The sequence below is a fragment of the Solanum stenotomum genome, chromosome 2 (genome assembly GCF_019186545.1).
Source record: "Solanum stenotomum isolate F172 chromosome 2, ASM1918654v1, whole genome shotgun sequence".
Classification (NCBI taxonomy): domain Eukaryota; kingdom Viridiplantae; phylum Streptophyta; class Magnoliopsida; order Solanales; family Solanaceae; genus Solanum; species Solanum stenotomum.
In genome coordinates, this window is record NC_064283.1 from 8,549,887 (window position 1) to 8,564,665 (window position 14,779).

General features: G+C 34.8%; 1 pseudogene; it reads right to left on the reverse strand.

The window, feature by feature from the left end:
• Positions 1 to 246: 246 nt before the first annotated feature.
• On the reverse strand, positions 247 to 13,337 carry LOC125854826 (MDIS1-interacting receptor like kinase 2-like; annotated as a pseudogene).
• Between the last annotated feature and the right edge of the window lie 1,442 nt (positions 13,338 to 14,779).

Sequence of the window (14,779 nt, forward strand, 5' to 3'; positions counted from 1 at the left end):
GTGCTCCTGCATATGTTGTAGACCGATCGAAAGCAAAAAAATAAAAAAATGCAGCAACTTGATTCTTGATATTTACTCAAGGCCAAAGAAGCAGAAGGTTAAATAATTACCTCTTACAATATACATATTAATAGAGTAAACCAAATGAGCACCCTAACAATACAACAATACTAGTCAAAACAATTGAAATACTTGCTTCACAACCACTCAGCGACAAAGGTTATTCATTTGCATACATATCAAGGATTATATTGCTCGCCTTACATGGGGGTTTCTCTGATGAATAGGTGGATGTGCATCCATTGATGATAACTTATGAGAGATGAAGTGCATTGTTGGCCTTTATTTTGGAGTTTCAAGGAAACAAGAGCATGCTAGCTTGATGATAAAAACCAAAACATCTTTTACTCAATCTTTAGGATACGGAAGGCGCTCATCCAGCAAATCACTAAGTTGCTCAGGATCTATAGTCGATGAATTTGCTAGCACAAAAATGTAATCCCCAAGATGCTTTCCTTTGACTATCTCCAATGATAATACTCCAAAACTATACACATCATGTTGAATATTGTTGTTTGAGACGACGGGCATAATCGATTTCTCACAACTTGAATTTTATTATTGCAAAGTAAGAACCTGCTTCGGTCTTACAATTTTTACAGGCAACTCTCTCTTATTTCTTACTGACTTGTTGTTTGATCTCTTGCTTACTTGCTTACTTGGTTTCTTTCTTAGTTGCTTCTTGCTTGGTTGCTTACAACTCAAACGGACCACCTCTATTTATAAGAGGTGATCGAAGAATCTAGAGAGATACATACTACTCTATTCTAGAATATTCCTAGCTATCTTTTTCTAGAATTACCTTTTCTAGAATATTTCTAGACTATCCTCTCTAGAATACTCATTCTAGAGATCATCCTTCAATTCTCAACAACTTCGGAATATTCTAGATTTTTCTTGATTTATCTTAAGTAAGTAATTAAGTTGGTGATGAATTTTTAACACTCCCCCTCCCTCAACACTAACTTAATTTTTTCTTTGCGTCTGTTGTGAGCGATTCCTGAAACTTTGCAAGTATCATGGCGTCCATGCCCTTTGAGGATCTCCACCTTCGTCGGATTATTCTGATTCCTACACTTTGAAGTTCGTCAAAGGTAGTAGCCTCTTTGATGTTAACCACCTCGATTAATGTTGCATCTCTGTACTTGGTGTTTGGACACTTCAATTGTGTAGACCTCCTCAGTTGCGATTGTGACTCTTCTTGGACTTCTTCTTGCAACTCAACTGGTGTTTCACAAGCTCCAGTTTGCCATAAGCTTTTCTTTGCCTTTTGTGGAGGTACCTCCTGGTTAGATTCGATCTTGTTCCCTTATTCTACTTCATTGAGCTTATCTTGCAGCTTTTGCTCAAGAGCTATTGAGTCTGGCAGGGAGACTTCTTTGGACCACCAAGATACGCTTCGTCAAATACCAGATTTTTTGACACATATGTCCGATTTGTGGTAAGGTCACAACACGTCCATCCTTTTCTTTGTTCGTTGTATCCAACAAAGATGCAACGGACAACTTTCTTATCAAACTTGCTGCGGAGATGATCTGGCACGAACACATAGCACACATAATCAAAAACACGAAAGTGTCTTACTGTAGGAATCATCTTTTTAAGTTTCTCAAATAGTGAGATGAATCTCAATCTTGCCTGTGGCAGCCTGTTGGTAATGTGGACAACAGTCTTCATGCATTCTGCCCAAAACATTGCTGGTACATTCATACTATGTAGCATACTTTTGCATATCTCTGCCAATGTCTATTTTTTCTTTCAGCCACTCCAGTTTGTTATGGCTTATTTGGGCAAGTTAACTGTCGTCTTATCATCTTCTCTTTAAGATAATCATTGAACTCTCGTGACGTGTATTCTCCCCCATTGTCCATACGGAGACATTTGATTTTTCTTTCAATATCATTCTCCAAAGTATATTGGAACTCTTTAAACTTCTCAAATACTTCAGATTTCTCTTTTAAGAAGTAAATCCATATGTACATTAAGAAGTCATCAATGAATGTTACCATGTAACGGTAACCACTGATGCAGGACTGCTTCACTGGTCCAAACACGTCTGAGTGTACTAGCTCCAATGGCTCCTTCGCTTGATACTTCGATTCTCCATAGGGAAGTTGATGTGCATTCCCATATTGACATCCAGCATATATAATGTCTCCTCTAATCTCAAGCTTGGGAAGACCTTTTAATTTCAACTGTTGCATCATAATTTTTAGTTTGCTGTAGCTCATATACCCAAGACGTGCGTGCCATTGATCAGTTGTTTTATTACTTCTAGTTTTCTCAACATAAGTTGTCTCAACTTACATGATGTAGATTGATTCTAATCTTCTCCCTTCCATGATTGGTGCGCTTGTAACTTTTAAGTTTCGATATACTTTTACGTCATTTGGCCCAAACAAGACATAGTTACCAGAATCTGTTAGTTGTGATACAAATAATAAGTTTTTCTTCATTCCTGGAACATGGTAGACATTTTGAAGTTCCAATTGTCTTGAGTTGTGATGAGGCACGAACATCATCTTACCAATATGAGTTATTGGCATTTTTGAATTATTTGCAGTCACCACTACTCGACCACATTTATATTCGCTCATGTTAATGTGTTTTTTCTCATCACCGATCATGTGATTGGAACATCCTGAATCAACGATCCAATCATGTTCATAATCGACCAATTTCTCACTTACAGTTGTAAGTGCAATCTTCTCTTCTTTGTTAGAGTGATATGTGACAAACTCCTCTTGTTGATTAGTTTCTTCGACTGCATAAGAGGTCTCGAAATCCCAAGCTTCTTCTTAGTTTTTCTTGTTTTGAGTAAAAATAGCTACATTACCTTCAGTGTCCTTTCTTTCCATAATTGTAGCACTTATCCATTTGCCGGTTGTTGAAGCATTTCACATGCTTGTTTTGTCGCTGGGTTCTTTGATGTTGATTCTTTTGGTCTCCCTCTGGCTATGAGCTTCTCTCCGCTTCTCTTTTTTGATAGTCTTGCCTTTTGCTGAAGAGCGCCTTATATTCGTCTTTTATAGTGAGACTTGATATTGGCTTCTCCAAATCTTCTTCATTTGCCAACAGATTTTCCAACTCAGATAAAGCTGGTTCTGTAGTCTATCCTCGTGTAGCTATAATTATGCCTTTGTACTCCGGCCTTAGACCATGAACAATGATTCTCCCCATTCTTGTCTCTGTGATAATATTCTCAGGATCTAATTTTGATATTTCATCAGATAAAGATTTTACCTTTGAGATGTATTGACTGATCGTCATATTTCGTTGAGAGATTGACAAAAACTCATTTTCAAGCCTTTGTAAGCTTGCATCATTCTTCTTTGTAAAAATTGTTGCCAAGGTGTCCCAAGCTTCTTTGGGTGTCTTGGCATTCTTAATCCGTTGTAGGAACTCATCCTTGATGGTTACAGTGAGAGCATGCATGGCCTTTCCAGCTTTGACCTTCCACCTTTTTGCTACTTCAACATCTGTTGGTGTTGTGGTGTCTGATCCACCGATGATATCCCATAATTCCTGATCGAGAAAGTAATATTGCATTCTCGTGATCCGTAGTTGCTTGCATTGAGCTTCTCAATGCTATTGAGAGTGCTTGCGAAATCTGCCATTGATAAGTGCCTCGCGACTTGTAGCCTCCGATAATAGCTTGTAAGATCTTCTATGAGTTACTACCTTGCTCTTATCCACCAAGCTCTGATACCACTTGTTAAATATTGTTGGTTGTGGAGATGACGGACACAATCGATTTCTCACAACTTGAATTTTATTATTGCAAAGTAAGAACATGCTTCAGTCTTACAATTTTTACAGGCAACTGTTGACACTCAATTTTGACCCTCTCCAATATATATTAATCATCGAGTTTCTTAAATCCAAACGAGTTGAAATAATTGACTTTATAAAATTTCAAATATTTTTCAAGTTACTTTAAACAATTTTGTCACTCTTTATAAAAAAAAAATTCTTATATACTATATATGTTTTAGATAATTTTATATATAATTAATGTTTTTTATAAATATTCAAAAATCACCTCAAAAAGATTTTATTTCGCTTAAATAGTTCACTGATTAGTTTAGTTATATAATGGTTTACACTTTTTGAATTAATTAGTTTATAATTAAGTCAATTATTTTATTTCGTTAAAATTAAGAAGCTCATTAATTAATTTATATTAATTCATCTTATTTAATCACTAGCCGAATTTACTAAATGAATTCAATTTGGCTACATTCCTAATTCATCGGCTAAATTCGTAATGTGATCGACCACTCAATTCGGTTAAAATTGTAACTTACTAGCCATTACTTTTACCTCACCCTTAAACCACTTTGGACCTTTTATTTGGCAAATCCCAACAGCCCTTTACAACCCAGCACCAATTTCCTCCCATCCAGCCCATCTCCCTTTAGAAAAACAATTATTTCCAGCCCAATTCCTCCATGAACCGACCCAGCCCATTCCCCTAACTCCTATTCCTAATTCTCAGCCCAACATATAATACACAAACATCAATATAATAATACGTACATCAAAAAACCAAACCGACCCCACCCTTTTTTATTTTTTTAGCAATTCCCAACTACCTAGGCCCACCCTTTTAATTCCTCCAACTCAACAAAATAATAACAACAACAACATACACCAAACCGGCCTCCATCTGCATCGTTCTTCGTCTTCTTCGCAGAAACGAACTACAGCCCAGAAACGAACAGCAGCCCAGAACGAGCAGCAACCCACCGTGACAGCCAGTGAATCAAATTGACCCAGTCCAGCAAATTGACCCGGAACCGGCAGTCCAAAGGCGTTAACGACATCTCCCTCACGTCCCTCTCCGTGGTACGATTTGAGCAGAGAAAATAAGCACGCGCTTTGTCCTCCTTTCCCCTTTCGGAATGAGTCAAGACCTCAAGGAAGAGGTGTTTGTCCAAATTGGAGAAGGAATTGGCCCCAAATTTCTACCCGAAATCTGCCCTAGTTTTCCCTACATATATTCTCTTTCTTCTTCATCATAAAAGGGGGAAGGAAAAAAGATTTTTAGTTGGCTTTTTTTGGTTGGAAAATCTTTAGAGCTGGAGATTTTAGTTTGAGAGTTGGCTTTTGGGTTAGAATTTTTTTTGGAGTGAAAAATATCGAAAGTAGTCCGAGTGAAAAATAGCTAAATATACAAGAATACGTTCGAGGTTTCTTTTCGCTGTCCGGATCGTGCTTGTGTGGTAGAAGTCGTGTTCCTCTACTCGTCTCATCTATTCGCTGCCCGGAGAAAGGTAACCTCCTCTCCTTCATAATATTCTTTTCGTTTTCTTCTTTCTATTCGGAATGATATCGCGATGTCTGAATATTTGTACTTTGTGGTTGCTGATTGTTGGCTGCTATTGAGCTAGTGTTGTTTATATGATATATTTGTTTTTTTTTATATGGTTATGTTAGTTGGTCGAGTCTAAGCTCGTAAGTTTGTACTAATTGTAGTGATGTTTCTAGACTACTCTTTTGAGTTTTGTTATTATTCCTCTTCTCAAACTGCTTCTTGAATGTTGTTGAATCTATTCCATGACTTGGTGTTCGACGTCGTATTTTCTTCTTCCACCTCAAGTTGGGTGAAGGAATCAAGACGTCAAGATTCCGAGTATATTTACTCTCTATGGCTCGTTTGTGAGTCTTGGAGTTTTCTTTTTTGAGTTAACTATTATGTTAAAAAGCCCTTTTTCGTTCCAATGTAATCTTTAGTGTATCTGTGATGTTGTTGTCTGCCTTACGTCTGGCTCCACCCTTTTCTATTTATCTATTGTTTGTTGTGTTTATTTTAAGGCTATTTCGCCCTTGATATTTGGCTTTATCGTTCTTTTAAGTTGAATGTTTCTGTTGAAAAGTGCTATCCTCCTTATATGGCTCTGCTGCTTGTCTTTTGTTTTTTTTGGTGAACAATATTGATTCGAGTGTGATTACATCTTCTCCTTAGCCTGGTTTTAAGTCCAATCACTGTTATATAGCATATTAGTTAGCTAAAAATCTAATTTGTCATTTTAGAATGGGTAGGAATATAATAGTTGGTTTCATACTCTGCAATTTTTTTATTGTCTTGGATACTAGATATTTCCTTTTAAAGCATTTTTTATTTATTTATAAATTAAATGCATATTGGTGTCTGATTAGTGTCATAAGAGATATGCATGCGTGATTATGTATAAATCTTTCCTGATCAATCATTTGTTTGCTGTGTTATTTTAATTGTCCAATTACTACCTATGCGAAGAGGATTTTAGTCATGTTATATCGTTTCGTTAAAATAGTAGCCTGAACTAATATATATATTTGTCTACACTTGTTTGTTTTGATCTCAATCATGTTTAACAAGTCCATTTCCCTTCTCCCTCTCGGGATAGTTATGGCCAATTATCTATGTTTGTTAAAGTCATCGCAATAATTTATTTTAACAGACACTACTTTGGGTTGCTATTTCGAATATTAATCCTCCCTTTTCTTACTTTGTTTTGCATGCGAAATCCGCCCGAGTTCATTACAAGCTCTCATATTTTCCTTATATTTCGGGAGAGCCATAAAGGCTCAAATCCTCCTTTATCGAGTCGGACAACCATAAAATCGGCGGACAGGTCCTAGAGTCCGAAAATATGCACCAAATCGGAGGGTTGAAGGAATTGGGCCAAAAAGCCCATCTTTATTTCTTAAAGTTGTATTTTGTTATTTTTGGGCCTAAGTCCTTTGCATTTCATTTATTACTGTCTAATTAGAATTTAAGACAGGTGGAAGATGGGCCTAAGGCCCAAAGAAATAAATTTTGAAATTTATGTCTAGGACAGGTACAGAAAATGATCAAGAATTTGGCCCAAAACGAAATAGGCCCAAATACTGGTCCAGACGGACAGAAACCAGATTTGGGCCTAACTCTCTTTCCTCTTTACTTTATTATGCTCATTTACTTACTAGTATTTGTCGTTAGTCTTAAGGTCGAAAAATTCAAATCCCTGAAAGACGTCTATTTTGATTCAATAATTTAACTAAACTAGTCATCTCTTAACAAGACTTAAAGGAATAATTTTGCAGGGTAGCTCACTTAGATAATATTTAAATATTTCCTCTTTTCCCCTTTAAAATAAGTTTTAACTATAAAGTAGTTCACTTTTGCAATTCAAGATAAGTTAAAACATTTTAGCCAAATAATTAATTGCCGGATAACCGCTTATTAGCGGGCATTTCAGGTGCTTTCAAACCCTTCCCGAAATGCTAATAAGAACCCCCCTTAAATATTTTCAATTGATTTCCTGTTTGAATCTATTGAAAATCAGTTTTCTTGATTTTTCTTAAAAATTAAGTGGCGACTCTTAAATCAGTCTAAATTATATTTTTTAAATAAAACAACAACTCTCTCTTATTTCTTACTCACTTGTTGGCTTACTTTCTTCCTTGGTTTCTTTCTTAGTTGCTTCTTGCTTGGTTGCTTACAACTCAAATAGACCTCCTCTATTTATTGGAGGTGATGGAAGAATCTCGACAGATACATACTACTCTATTCTAGAATATTCTTAGCTATATTTTTCTAGAATTACCTTTTCTAGAATTACCTCTTCTAGAATATTTCTAGACTATTCTCGCTAGAATACTCATTCTAGAGATCTTCCTTCAATTCTCAACACCTCTGGAATATTCTAGATTTTTTTTTATATATCTTAAGTAAATAATTAAGTTGGTGATAAATTCTTAACACATCACACATTTTCGTAACCTTCATTGTATATGCAAGCTCTAAACAATACAATTTCCAGAACAATATTACCAATTTAAACATGTAATTGAGATAAAAACAATGGAGTATTTGGCTATAGTTCATGAACTATTTAAAACTTACCAGGTGCCACATAGCCATATGTGCCTGCAAGCGCAGTGCGATTGGCTGAGTCTGGCTTGAGAATCTTTGCTATTCCAAAGTTTGCAACACGAGCTTCATACTCAAAATCAAGCAACACATTACTGCTCGATATGTCTCGATGAACAATTAGTGGTGAACAGTCCTGGTGCATGTAAGATAAAACAAAAGCAACACCCTTGATGATATTCACCCTTTTAAGCCAATCCAATTTCTTGGACTCAACTTCATTGCTCAGAATACTAGACAAACTCCCCCTCTCCACATACTCGTAAACCAAGAACGAGTTTTGTGCATTTGAACAATAGCTGTAGAGGTTCACAATGTTCCGGTGCTTAATCCCAGTCAATGCCCTTACTTCATTCATGAAGCTTTTAGGATGAGTATTCTGAAATGAAGAATGAAGTCTCTTCACAGCTGTATTCCCTAATGATGGAAGGTCTATTTTGTAAACACTTCCATACCCTCCATGCCCGATGTAAAATTTTGCATCAAATTCCTCTGTGGCATTTAAGATGTCCATGTACAATGCCTTTCCATCTAACATGGTTATCGAAAGCCAACCATCATCCCATCTTTCAACGTCTCTAACTCTCCTTCTTTTATCACACATAAACAACACAACAACAAAAACACAGAGCAGTATTAGTGCTCCCATAACAGTAAGTACAGTGATGACGATGAGTTTACGTCCCTTTGCCATTGAGTGCTTCTTCACCACAGAAGACGACATTTCGCAGGGATCTAGTCCTGCAACATTGCCACAAAGACCGTTATTACCCTCTAATGAGGCATTGATAAAAGCCTTATTATTAGGGATTGGACCTTCCAACTCATTGTATGACAATACCACATCCTGCAAACCAGTCAAAGTTTCAAGTTCTCTAGGAATTCGTCCAGATAGGCCATTGTGGGAAAGATTTAAGTTTACCAACACCTTCAACCATAAGATTATAGCTCAAATCAAGTACATTAAGTTGTGTTGTCCTCCCTATCTCCTTTGGAATTTTCTGGCCAAACTTGTTGTTGCTCAGGTTCAACTGAAACAACTGCACGAAATCTACTATACACATCGGGATTGACCCGTTCAATCTGTTGTCTGATAGATCGAGGGACTCTAACTTTGTTAGTGACCCAAGTTTCTCAGGTATATTACCAGAAATTCGGTTGTTTTGCAGAAAAAGATTAAATAGAGATCTTAATTTTCCAAATTCCTTTGGAATCTGCCCAATCAAATGATTCGATGAAAGATCAAGTCCTAAAAGCCTTTTGACATTTCCAATCTCTGGTGGTATGCTACCACTAATGTTAACTTTGGCTACATGCAGATCAATCAAATTTTCGCATTTCCCCAGTTGTTGCTGAGTTCACCGTGAAAATCTTTGTCGCTCAAATCAATGAACTGCAGCTCTGGATGGATGCCAAAAGCTTCAGATAAATTTTCAGTGAAACTGTCGTTGTTAAACGGACAAATTTTAAACTACAACACTTTTTCAAGCTGCTCGGTACTGGCCCTGTCAGCTTGTTACTGTTCATCATTAAGTTCTCAAGTTTCCCACCTTGGCAAAGATGCTCAGGCAAATGCCCTGAAAACTGATTTTCACTTATTATCAGGTCTACCAAGTCATCCAAATATGCAAGTTCTTTTGGAATAGAACCAGAAAGTTTGTTCTCACGGAGATATAGAAATTGCAAGTTTCTCAAATTGCCAAAGGAAGCAGGAATTGGACCAGTGAGTTGATTTTCCTGTAGTTCCAGAATATTGAGGTTTTTCAAATTCCCCAACTCTCTAGGAAAGGGACCAGAAAGTTGGTTAGAATAAAGGTACAAAATTTTGAGCTCAGTTAAGTCACTTACAGTTATTGGAATTGAACTAGTAAAGTCGATTTCCGGTTAAATCCAGCTCTGTGATGTTTTTCATATTCCCCAACTCTCTAGGAATGAGACCAGAAAGTTGGTTAGAATGAATGTACAAAATTTTGAGCTCAGTTAAGTTACTTAAAGTAGTTGGAATAGAACTAGTAAGATTATTATGGGATAGTTCCATATCATTGAGGTTTTTCAAATTCCCTAATTCACTAGGAATGAGACCAGAAAGTTGGTTAGAATGAAGGTACAAAATTTTGAGCTCAGTTAAGTCACCTAAAGTTGAGGAGCTAATGGACATACACTAGGAAGAAATTGCACAATTAGTGTTTCAAATAGGTTGATTTTTAATTTTTATCCTTATAATTGAATTTATTCCTTGTGGATATTGTTGGACCAAAATAATCAGGTGTCGAAGCTAGCAAAACAAACCTTCAAATATCATGAAAAAAAAGACAAACAAAAAATATACCAAAAGATATAAATGTTTAACATAATTCGGTCAATTGACTTATTAAATCCACTAGAGGAGATGAGCAATTCAATACATAAATATGAAAGTACAAAATATCAAGAGAAATAAACTCACACAATTCACTCGGGATAAAAAGAGGTGCACACAAGTGTTAACGTAACACTTGTGTCTCACATATTATCCCCTACACAAAACTCTCAAAGCCCCACCTTGTGACTATTACTAAGTCATAAGAAACAAACCTCTATTTATAGAGTCATAAATATTTTCCTACAAGAAAAAGGACTAGCCAAATATGGAGACTTTGTGTTTCCTTTTAGGAAAAAGGAAAACTCAATATGGTAAGAAACCCATGGCAAATTCCCAACAAATCTTCTTCTTGGCATGAATTTTTGACAAAATAAATTTACTCCACCTTCTTCACATAATCTTCAATAGGTTGCATCTCCGTCTTACTAATCTTCTCCATTAAATTTATGTCTTCACACAGAGTAACACTCCGATAAAATTTCTCTAACAAAAATCTTTGTTATGGTAAAATGGGTTGTAGTTAGAATTGTGCCCCCCAAGATGAACATCCATTTTTAACCTCGCTCTGATATCACTTGTTGGACCGAAATAATCCGGTGTCATGCGGATCAAAGCGAACCTCAAAAGATACAAACATGAGTAAGAAAACAAACGAAAAATATACCAAAGCAAACCTCAAAAGACCCTGAGTAAGAAGACAAATGAGAAATATACCAAAAGACACAATTTATTTTATACATAAAAGTATTACTTTGATATAATTTATAAATATTTCTTATATGTTTTCATAGTTTTTATTTGTTAACATATTATTTCAAGTTGTGTAAATTTCATATATGACATATATTATAGTACTATTTTCAAGCTATAGCAGTAGATATAGACTTTTAAGCTATAGCATTAAAAATTTCAGGTTATAACAAACTCACAAATAAAAGAAATATTTTTATTAATTCGAAAAAAGTTTTAAAAAAAATAAAAACGAAAATTAAAAAAAAAAGGAATTATAGATAATAAAGTAAAAAACTGAAAGTGTGGCCTGTAATTTAATTTGAATTTATTGTAGATAATTAATGATTAGCATGAAATAAGGGATTCAAACAAATAAACAATATTTTTTATCCTTAATTCACTCAAAATCAGTTAATATAAATTAAAGAATTAGATCATATCATTCTTTTGTAGATAATTAATAAATAGCACGAATTAAGGGATTTAAACTAATTAAGATTATTTAGTATCCTTAATTCACTCAAATCAGTTAAAATCAAATAAAAATTCAGATTTTATCTTCTTCTTTTTTCAACATTTCTCTCTCTTCAATTTGCAACAAAAAAAATTCAACGTTTCTCTCTTCAATTTTTAACAAAAAAAAATCCCACATTCAAGTAATTGAAATTTTTTTCATCTTTGAAAATTCTTGATTTTGTTGTGATGGACANATTTTGTTAGACTTGTTGTTTTGACAAATTGATGATTGGAGTTTGTTCTATATGGTATTTCCATGGATGTAAAAACTGACATAGGCTTCCAGCAATGGACAAAAAGTAATCCTATTAGTCATTTCATTGAAGCATAACTCCATATATTCAGTTGGGGAAAGTTTTGAACAGAAAGGAAGGATCATTATCTGGATTCTATGCACACAGATAAAATCTTTGAAATCGTAAGACAAACAATGTGTAACATAGTAGTCGTAGTATTTCCCTTATTAGTTCTTATCCTTCAATTTCTATTACTATCTTTTGCTCCTTGTATTCTGTTCTGTTAGTAGCTGATGTTGTTGTTACTTTTTTATTATTACTAGTTATAGGGAACGTGCGTTGCACGTTTGTCTCCTACTGTTACTCCCAAAATACACGCAAGTGTACGTGGTTGCACAAGTAGTATAGATTATTCACGAAATGAGTTATCGTTCCCAAGGGACTTATGATCAACTTATATTCACTCAATTCTACAACTAAAAGTAACCAAGTAACCTTTTTAAGAGTTGTTGATTTAGTTAAGTATCTACTAATAATTATGCACTAAATGAAAGTAACTAATTGTGAACAACTTTGATATAATATGGTTCAGGCAAGTTTAAAAACAATTCCAGGGCTGCAGCATACATTGAATATCATGCATCATATCATCGGCTTAGAATTCACTTCAGTTGTCAAATTACTGGTTTATAGGGTTGATAGTATGGTCCGGGTGGTTCGCCTCTCGCTGCCTACCCCAGTTAGTCATCTAACTACATCGTTGAGCGGGGATAAATAAACTAACTGGCGAGCATGTATATTTTATCCTATTTCGTAACCAAGCAAGGTGTTCGTCTGGGCGTCACTCCTGAACACTAATCACCTCAATTTAATGGGTGGACCGAGCTCTCTATATTCTCTGGTCTATCTAATCCCTCCTCGTTCAATTTTAAGATTAGACACTAGATTTATTTTATGGTGCGCAAGCATAAAATAGTACAACAAGAATATAGAAGTAATTTGGATTGACAACCGAAAATCAATTCAATAAGCCTCAAACATTCAGCACATAATTCATAGCTACAGCCCCAGAACTAGGGCGTTTAGCTACTCATGCTATTAGAAAACAAGAAAATACTATAGTTCATGCGATTTTCGGAAAATAGAAGAGTTAAGGGATTAAAACCTATTACAAACTTGAATTCTTGCCCTTGAACACTAAATCAAAAGTCGAACCCTTTTTATGGAGCCCTAAGAATCTATTTATACTAGTAGGAAAAGTTGGGAACCAATCCCACTCAAATTAGGAATCCTATTTGATGTTAAAAACTTGGAAAAGTCGGAGAACAAGTGGCGTGTCGCGCCCCTTATCGCGCCTCAAGGTTTCTTCACTCGTTATGCTCCTGGCGCGGCGCGCCAAGCAGAGCACCTGAGCAACGCCTCTGAGATTACCCTTCTGGCGCGTCGCGCCTTTCAGTACGTCGCAACAGGCTCTCTGAGGTACCACCAGTGGCGCGCCGCGCCAACCACTGGTGGTTTTTGCCTTAGCCATTTTCTTACATCTCCTGGCTCCTTCTTCCATCAAGATTTCCTAAAACAACTAGTCACATGTGTAAGGATGCAATCATCACAAGTTAAACTAAAATTCAAGCTAATAACTCAAGATCGTCATCAAATATCATCACTTCGTGGGCCAATTTCGACTACTTAGGTATACAAATATGCCTAAGATCACCTACTATTTTATAAAATTTACACAAACATAATTTTATGTTGATAGTTATTTATCGCATAATTTATTTTTATAGATATGCCAAAACTTGTATTGATTAATATGTTTATGTATAAAGTTTACATTTTCATCCAAAAGAAAAAAATAGAGATTTGAAATATACTCGTCTAGACTAAGACATATTCTAGTAAATATATAGATGTTTTCTCTATACAGACACAACCAAATAGGTTAATATTATAATTTTCTTTTTACTTATTTGTTTGACAGCTAAGAAATACTCAAATATGTAAAATCAATTAAGATTATATAACACCTAATCTAATAAGATGAATATTAGCTTTAAATTTAAGAATAAAATATACAACATTATGGAGTATTATCTTCTATAAATATATATAATAATAAGAGTACATCATCATTTTTATTTTTTTATTTTTATCTTACTGTCTACTTTCATTTTATTTTCCTCTCTTAGTACGTACATATATAAATACTTCCCACTTTGTGCCTACATTCATTCAGATTCTTCAATTTCCACGTTTATGAAAAATCCAATGTTATGGAAAATTAACCCTAAATCATTTTTTAAACTAAAACTCCTAGTATTTTAATTTTTAATATAAATTTAAAATGCTCTAATACAAAAAGGGAAATGACATAAGAAGAAAATTATATTGACACAAGAGATCACGTAGCTTCAGATCAAAATTGTTGTAGAACTCACGATCCTTATTTTCTTTCTTCTTCTTATTTCACCCCATGATAAGCTTTAACTAAAATTACAAAATGATCTTGTATTGTTAATGCCTTGGTATGTCACATATTTACATTATACTTATTTCTATAAAATTCAGACTATGAAGAATTTGGACTTGGGATTGAAAATGTGAGATGGGGAATGCATATGATGTGTTTGTTTGTACATAGTATTTTCAAAATTTAAGAAAAGAGTCATTTTACTTTTTTATGAAGCTATAACTAAGAATTTTTGAAGATTTTGATATTGGCATGTGTAATTGAAGAACAAAAAAGTGTCCAATGATGTAACGGAAGAAAAAAAAGAGACGGTTAATAATTTAGCGACTAAACTTTTCTTTTCATTACCTTAAATGTATTAAAAAGAAATTAAATAGAAGAAAATGCCACTTAACTTTTATAGAGCCCTTTTGTAATTCAACTTTCAACTATAAGGTTATCGTATTATACGTGCAATACACTAATGTTTGACAGACGTTCCCTCAGAATTTGGCTCGTCGTTT